The following is a 7,500-nucleotide window of genomic DNA, read 5'->3' as shown; positions in this document are numbered from 1 at the left end:
AGCACCTATCTCGGACTCATTCTCCTCCAGGCCGGCCTCACATCTTCAAAGAACCAGCCTGGAGCTTCCAGCGGTCAGCCGCACCTTGAATCCGCTCTCCAGCACCTTCCTCGGACTCAAGCTCTGCCAAAGTCGGCCTCCCATCTTCCAGGAACCAGCCTGGAGCTTCCAGCGGTCAGCCGCACCTTGAATCCGCTCTCCAGCACCTATCTCGGACTCATTCTCCTCCAGGCCGGCCTCACATCTTCAAAGAACCAGCCTGGAGCTTCCAGCGGTCAGCCGCACCTTGAATCCGCTCTCAAGCACCTTCCTCGGACTCATGCTCCTCCAGGCCGGCCTCACATCTTCAAAGAACCAGCCTGGAGCTTCCAGCGGTCAGCCGCACCTTGAATCCGCTCTCCAGCACCTTCCTCGGACTCATTCTCCTCCAGGCCGGCCTCACATCTTCAAAGAACCAGCCTGGAGCTTCCAGCGGTCAGCCGCACCTTGAATCCGCTCTCCAGCACCTTCCTCGGACTCATGCTCTGCCAAAGTCGGCCTCACATCTTCCAGGAACCAGCCTGGAGCTTCTAGCGGTCAACCGCACCTTGAATCCGCTCTCAAGCACCTTCCTCGGACTCATGCTCTGCCAAAGTCGGCCTCACATCTTCCAGGAACCAGCCTGGAGCTTCCAGCGGTCAGCCGCACCTTGAATCCGCTCTCCAGCACCTATCTCGGACTCATTCTCCTCCAGGCCGGCCTCACATCTTCAAAGAACCAGCCTGGAGCTTCCAGCGGTCAGCCGCACCTTGAATCCGCTCTCCAGCACCTTCCTCGGACTCATGCTCTGCCAAAGTCGGCCTCACATCTTCCAGGAACCAGCCTGGAGCTTCTAGCGGTCAGCCGCACCTTGAATCCGCTCTCAAGCACCTTCCTCGGACTCATGCTCTGCCAAAGTCGGCCTCACATCTTCCAGGAACCAGCCTGGAGCTTCCAGCGGTCAGCCGCACCTTGAATCCGCTCTCCAGCACCTATCTCGGACTCATTCTCCTCCAGGCCGGCCTCACATCTTCAAAGAACCAGCCTGGAGCTTCCAGCGGTCAGCCGCACCTTGAATCCGCTCTCAAGCACCTTCCTCGGACTCATGCTCCTCCAGGCCGGCCTCACATCTTCAAAGAACCAGCCTGGAGCTACCAGCGGTCAGCCGCACCTTGAATCCGCTCTCCAGCACCTTCCTCGGACTCATTCTCCTCCAGGCCGGCCTCACATCTTCAAAGAACCAGCCTGGAGCTTCCAGCGGTCAGCCGCACCTTGAATCCGCTCTCCAGCACCTTCCTCGGACTCATGCTCTGCCAAAGTCGGCCTCCCATCTTCCAGGAACCAGCCTGGAGCTTCCAGCGGTCAGCCGCGCCTTGAATCCGCTCTCCAGCACCTATCTCGGACACACTCTCCTCCAGGCCGGCCTCACATCTTCAAAGAACCAGCCTGGAGCCTTTAGCGGTCAGCCGCGCCTTGAATCCGCTCTCCAGCACCTTCCTCGGACTCATGCTCTGCCAAAGTCGGCCTCCCATCTTCCAGGAACCAGCCTGGAGCTTCCAGCGGTCAGCCGCACCTTGAATCCGCTCTCCAGCACCTTCCTCGGACACATTCTCCTCCAGGCCGGCCTCCCATCTTCCAGGAACCAGCCTGGAGCCTTTAGCGGTCAGCCGCGCCTTGAATCCGCTCTCAAGCACCTTCCTCGGACTCATGCTCTGCCAAAGTCGGCCTCCCATCTTCCAGGAACCAGCCTGGAGCTTCCAGCGGTCAGCCGCACCTTGAATCCGCTCTCCAGCACCTATCTCGGACTCATTCTCCTCCAGGCCGGCCTCACATCTTCAAAGAACCAGCCTGGAGCTTCCAGCGGTCAGCCGCACCTTGAATCCGCTCTCCAGCACCTTCCTCGGACTCATGCTCTGCCAAAGTCGGCCTCACATCTTCCAGGAACCAGCCTGGAGCTTCTAGCGGTCAGCCGCACCTTGAATCCGCTCTCAAGCACCTTCCTCGGACTCATGCTCTGCCAAAGTCGGCCTCACATCTTCCAGGAACCAGCCTGGAGCTTCCAGCGGTCAGCCGCACCTTGAATCCGCTCTCCAGCACCTATCTCGGACTCATTCTCCTCCAGGCCGGCCTCACATCTTCAAAGAACCAGCCTGGAGCTTCCAGCGGTCAGCCGCACCTTGAATCCGCTCTCAAGCACCTTCCTCGGACTCATGCTCCTCCAGGCCGGCCTCACATCTTCAAAGAACCAGCCTGGAGCTTCCAGCGGTCAGCCGCACCTTGAATCCGCTCTCCAGCACCTTCCTCGGACTCATTCTCCTCCAGGCCGGCCTCACATCTTCAAAGAACCAGCCTGGAGCTTCCAGCGGTCAGCCGCGCCTTGAATCCGCTCTCCAGCACCTTCCTCGGACTCATGCTCTGCCAAAGTCGGCCTCCCATCTTCCAGGAACCGGCCTGGAGCTTCCAGCGGTCAGCCGCGCCTTGAATCCGCTCTCCTGCACCCATCCTCGGACACACGTTCTTGCCTTTGGACCCCTCCTCCAGGAGCCAGGCTGGAGCTTTTGCCCCCTTCCTCCATCATTTCAGGCCGTGGAAAGTGTCATCTTTCGGATTATCAATTCACCGTCCCAGTCTGGTACTCAGATATTTTTCCGAAAACTGGGTTTCTGAAATCGTGCAGATGGTGTTTTCGTCGTCTGCTAATAACCTCGTCGTGTGGGAGAATAGGGGCGGGCCTTGGGCTGACTCGGCCCATCGTCCCCTTTTCCCGTTCTCTGACAGAAATTTTTTCCAACTTTATCACCCCTGGTACTATAAACTTTTTCACCTCTGGTACTATGTGGCACTTAGAAAATTTTCTGAACCGGGATTCTCACCCCTGGTACTTTTTGGCACTCAGAAAATATTTCTCAACCGGGCTTCATGCCCCTGGTACTTTTTGACACTTTGACGTTTTTCTGAACCGGGCTTCATGCCCCTGGTACTTTTTGACACTTTGACGTTTTTCTGAACCGGGCTTCATGCCCCTGGTACTTTTTGACACTTTGACGTTTTTCTGAACCGGGCTTCATGCCCCTGGTACTTTTTGACACTTTGACGTTTTTCTGAACCGGGCTTCATGCCCCTGGTACTTTTTGACACTTTGACGTTTTTCTGAACCGGGCTTCATGCCCCTGGTACTTTTTGACACTTTGGCGTTTTTCTGAACCGGGATAAAGGTCATTTAAAGAGGTGTGTGCATGGTTCCTACTAAGGAGTCTGAACTTGTTCTGGCCCAAGGAAATCACTTTTTAACAAAAATCCGTATTTGGTCTTAACTCGGGAAAAGAAGGCGATTCCTGTGTTTTGATCTCAAAAGAGGCCATTTATCCGGGTTTGTGCAGGTTTATGCATGGAACTTACTTAGAATGGATATATCTCTATGTATATATGAAGGACTAAGGAGTCTGAACTTGTTCTGGCCCAAGGAAATCACTTTTTAACAAAAATCCGTATTTCGTCTTAACTCGGGAAAAGAAGGCGATTCCTGTGTTTTGATCTCAAAAGAGGCCATTTATCCGGGTTTGTGCAGGTTTATGCATGGAACTTACTTAGAATGGATATATCTCTATGTATATATGAAGGACTAAGGAGTCTGAACTTGTTCTGGCCCAAGGAAATCACTTTTTAACAAAAATCCGTATTTCGTCTTAACTCGGGAAAAGAAGGCGATTCCTGTGTTTTGATCCCAAAAGAGGCCATTTATCCGGGTTTGTGCAGGTTTATGCATGGAACTTCCTTAGAATGGATATATATGTATGTATATATGAAGGACTAAGGAGTCTGAACTTGTTCTGGCCCAAGGAAATCACTTTTTAACAAAAATCCGTATTTCGTCTTAACTCGGGAAAAGAAGGCGATTCCTGTGTTTTGATCCCAAAAGAGGCCATTTATCCGGGTTTGTGCAGGTTTATGCATGGAACTTACTTAGAATGGATATATATGTATGTATATATGAAGGACCAAGGAGTCTGAACTTGTTCTGGCCCAAGGAAATCACTTTTTAACAAAAATCCGTATTTCGTCTTAACTCGGGAAAAGAAGGCGATTCCTGTGTTTCTTTCAGAAAAGGTCCTTTTTTTGAACTGGGATTCATGCCCAACATCCAGGCTCTCGTGCCCTGCCCACAGACACACATCCAGGCCGAGTTTCAGCACCTCTCCTCGGTCCAGTATTCATGGCTGCCGTCCTCTCCCAACAGCCAGTCTCTCATGCCCGGCCCAGAGACACACATCCAGGCCGAGTTTCAGCACCTCTCTTCGGTCAGGCAATCATCCCTGCTCCCCTCTCATAACGTCCAGGCACTCATGCCCTGTGCAATGACACATCCAGGCCGAGTTTCAGCACCTCTCCTCGGTCAGGAATTCATCCCTGCTCCCCTCTCATAACGTCCAGTCACAGACACAGATCCAGGCCGAGTTTCAGCACCTCTCCTCGGTCCAGCATTCATCCCTGCTCCCCTCTCAGAACATCCAGGCACTCATGCCCTGTGCAATGACACATCCAGGCCGAGTTTCAGCACCTCTCCTCGGTCAGGAATTCATCCCTGCTCCCCTCTCATAACGTCCAGTCACAGACACAGATCCAGGCCGAGTTTCAGCACCTCTCCTCGGTCCAGCATTCATCCCTGCTCCACTCTCATAGCATCCAGGCACTCATGCCCTGCGCACAGACACACATCCTGGCCGAGTTTCAGCACCTCTCCTCGGTCCAGCATTCATCCCTGCTCCACTCTCATAGCATCCAGGCACTCATGCCCTGCGCACAGACACACATCCAGGCCGAGTTTCAGCACCTCTGCTCGGTCCAGCATTCATCCCTGCTCCACTCTCATAGCATCCAGGCACTCATGCCCTGCGCACAGACACACATCCTGGCCGAGTTTCAGCACCTCTCCTCGGTCCAGCATTCATCCCTGCTCCACTCTCATAGCATCCAGGCACTCATGCCCTGCGCACAGACACACATCCAGGCCGAGTTTCAGCACCTCTGCTCGGTCCAGCATTCATCCCTGCTCCACTCTCATAGCATCCAGGCACTCATGCCCTGCGCAATGACACATCCAGGCCGAGTTTCAGCACCTCTCCTCGGTCAGGCATTCATCCCTGCTCCCCTCTCACAGCATCCAGGCACTCATGCCCTGCGCACAGTCACACACCCAGGCCGAGTTTCAGCACCTCTCCTCGGTCCAGCATTCATCCCTGCTCCCCTCTCACAGCATCCAGGCACTCATGCCCTGCGCACAGACACACATCCTGGCCGAGTTTCAGCACCTCTCCTCGGTCCAGCATTCATCCCTGCTCCACTCTCATAGCATCCAGGCACTCATGCCCTGCGCAATGACACATCCAGGCCGAGTTTCAGCACCTCTCCTCGGTCAGGCATTCATCCCTGCTCCCCTCTCACAGCATCCAGGCACTCATGCCCTGCGCACAGTCACACACCCAGGCCGAGTTTCAGCACCTCTCCTCGGTCCAGCATTCATCCCTGCTCCCCTCTCACAGCATCCAGGCACTCATGCCCTGCGCACAGACACACATCCAGGCCGAGTTTCAGCACCTCTCCTCGGTCCAGCATTCATCCCTGCTCCCCTCTCACAGCATCCAGGCACTCATGCCCTGCGCACAGACACACATCCAGGCCGAGTTTCAGCACCTCTCCTCGGTCAGGCATTCATCCCTGCTCCCCTCTCAGAACATCCAGGCACTCATGCCCTGCGCAACGACATCACTCCGCAAAGGAAAGCTTTTGCGGTGTTTCTTTCTCAAAAAAGGCAATTTAAAGAGGTTTAAGCATGGAACCTACTCAGAATGAACATATACATAACGGACTAAGGAGTCTGAACTTGGTTTGGCCCAAGGAAATCATTTTTTAACAAAAATCCGTATTTCGTCTTAACTCGGGAAAAGAAGGCGATTCCTGGGTTTCTCTCTCAAAAAAGGCCATTTAAAGAGGTTTGTGCATGGAACCTACTCAGAATGAACATAGACATAACGGACTAAGGAGTCTGAACTTGGTTTGGCCCAAGGAAATCATTTTTTAACAAAAATCCGTATTTGGTCTTAACTCGGGAAAAGAAGGCGATTCCTGGGTTTCTTTGTCAAAAAAAGGCCATTTAAAGAGGTTTTGTGCATGGAACCTACTCGGAATGGCTATATATGAAGGACTAAAGAGTCTGAACTTGGTTTGGCCCAAGGAAATCTTTTTTTTACAAAAATCCGTATTTCGTCTTAACTCGGGAAAAGAAGGCGATTCCTGGGTTTCTTTCTCAAACAAGCCGACCCCGGGTTAGGGTTAAGGAGAACCGGGCTCCAGCCCCTCCGGCCGGGTTAGGGTTAGGTTTGGGGCTGGGGCTGGGGTTAGGGTTAAGGAGAACCGGGCTCCATGCCCTCCAGCCGGGTTAGGGTTAGAGCTGGGGTTAGGGTTAAGGAGAACCGGGCTCCAGGCCCTAGGGCCGGTTTGGGGCTGGGGCTGGGGTTAGGGCTAGAGCTGGGGTTAGGGTTAGGGTTGGGGCTGGGGTTAGGGTTAAGGAGAACCGGGCTCCATGCCCTCCAGCCGGGTTAGGGTTAGAGCTGGGGTTAGGGTTGAGGAGAACCGGGCTCCAGGCCCTAGGGCCGGTTTGGGGCTGGGGCTGGGGTTAGGGCTGGAGCTGGGGTTAGGGTTAGGGTTGGGGCTGGGGTTAGGGTTAGGGTTGGGGCTGGGGTTAGGGTTAAGGAGAACCGGGCTCCAGCCCCTCCGGCAGGATCAGGGTTGGGGCTGGGGCTGGGGTTAGGGTTAGGGTTGGAGCTGGGGTTAGGGTTAGGGTTGGGGCTGGGGCTAGGGCTAGGGTTAGGGTTAGGGTTAGGGTTGGGGTTGGGGTTGGGGTTAGGGTTAGGGTTGGGGCTGGGGTTAGGGCTGGAGGCAGGGTTTAGGTTGGGTTAGGGTAAGGGCTGGGGCTAGAGTCAGGGCTGGGGCCGGGGTTAGGGTTACGGCTGGGGTTGGGGCTAGGGCTAGGGTTAAGGAGAACCAGGCTCCAGGCCCTCCATCCAAACCTGTGTACCCACACTTAAGCACCCCTCCCCGGCCTAGCCACCCAACCCGCAGCCCCTGGAGCTCCACGCCCCTGGTACTGTAAGACACTTTGAAAAAAAAAGGGAAAAAGAAAAAGAACCAGGCTCCAGGCCCTCCATCCACACCTGTGTACCCACACTTAAGCACCCCTCCCCGGCCTAGCCACCCAACCCGCAGCCCCTGGAGCTCCACGCCCCTGGTACTGTAAGACACTTTGAAAAAAAAAAAGGAAAAAGAAAAAGAACCAGGCTCCAGGCCCTCCATCCACACCTGTGTACCCACACTTAAGCACCCCTCCCCGGCCTAGCCACCCAACCCGCAGCCCCTGGAGCTCCACGCCCCTGGTACTGTAAGACACTTTGAAAAAAAAAAAGGAAAAAGAAAAAGAACCAGGCT

This window comes from Odontesthes bonariensis, unplaced genomic scaffold (genome assembly GCF_027942865.1).
Source record: "Odontesthes bonariensis isolate fOdoBon6 unplaced genomic scaffold, fOdoBon6.hap1 scaffold_110, whole genome shotgun sequence".
NCBI classification, from domain to species: domain Eukaryota; kingdom Metazoa; phylum Chordata; class Actinopteri; order Atheriniformes; family Atherinopsidae; genus Odontesthes; species Odontesthes bonariensis.
The sequence above is the reverse complement of the archived record's forward strand: the minus strand, read 5'-3'. Positions refer to the sequence as shown.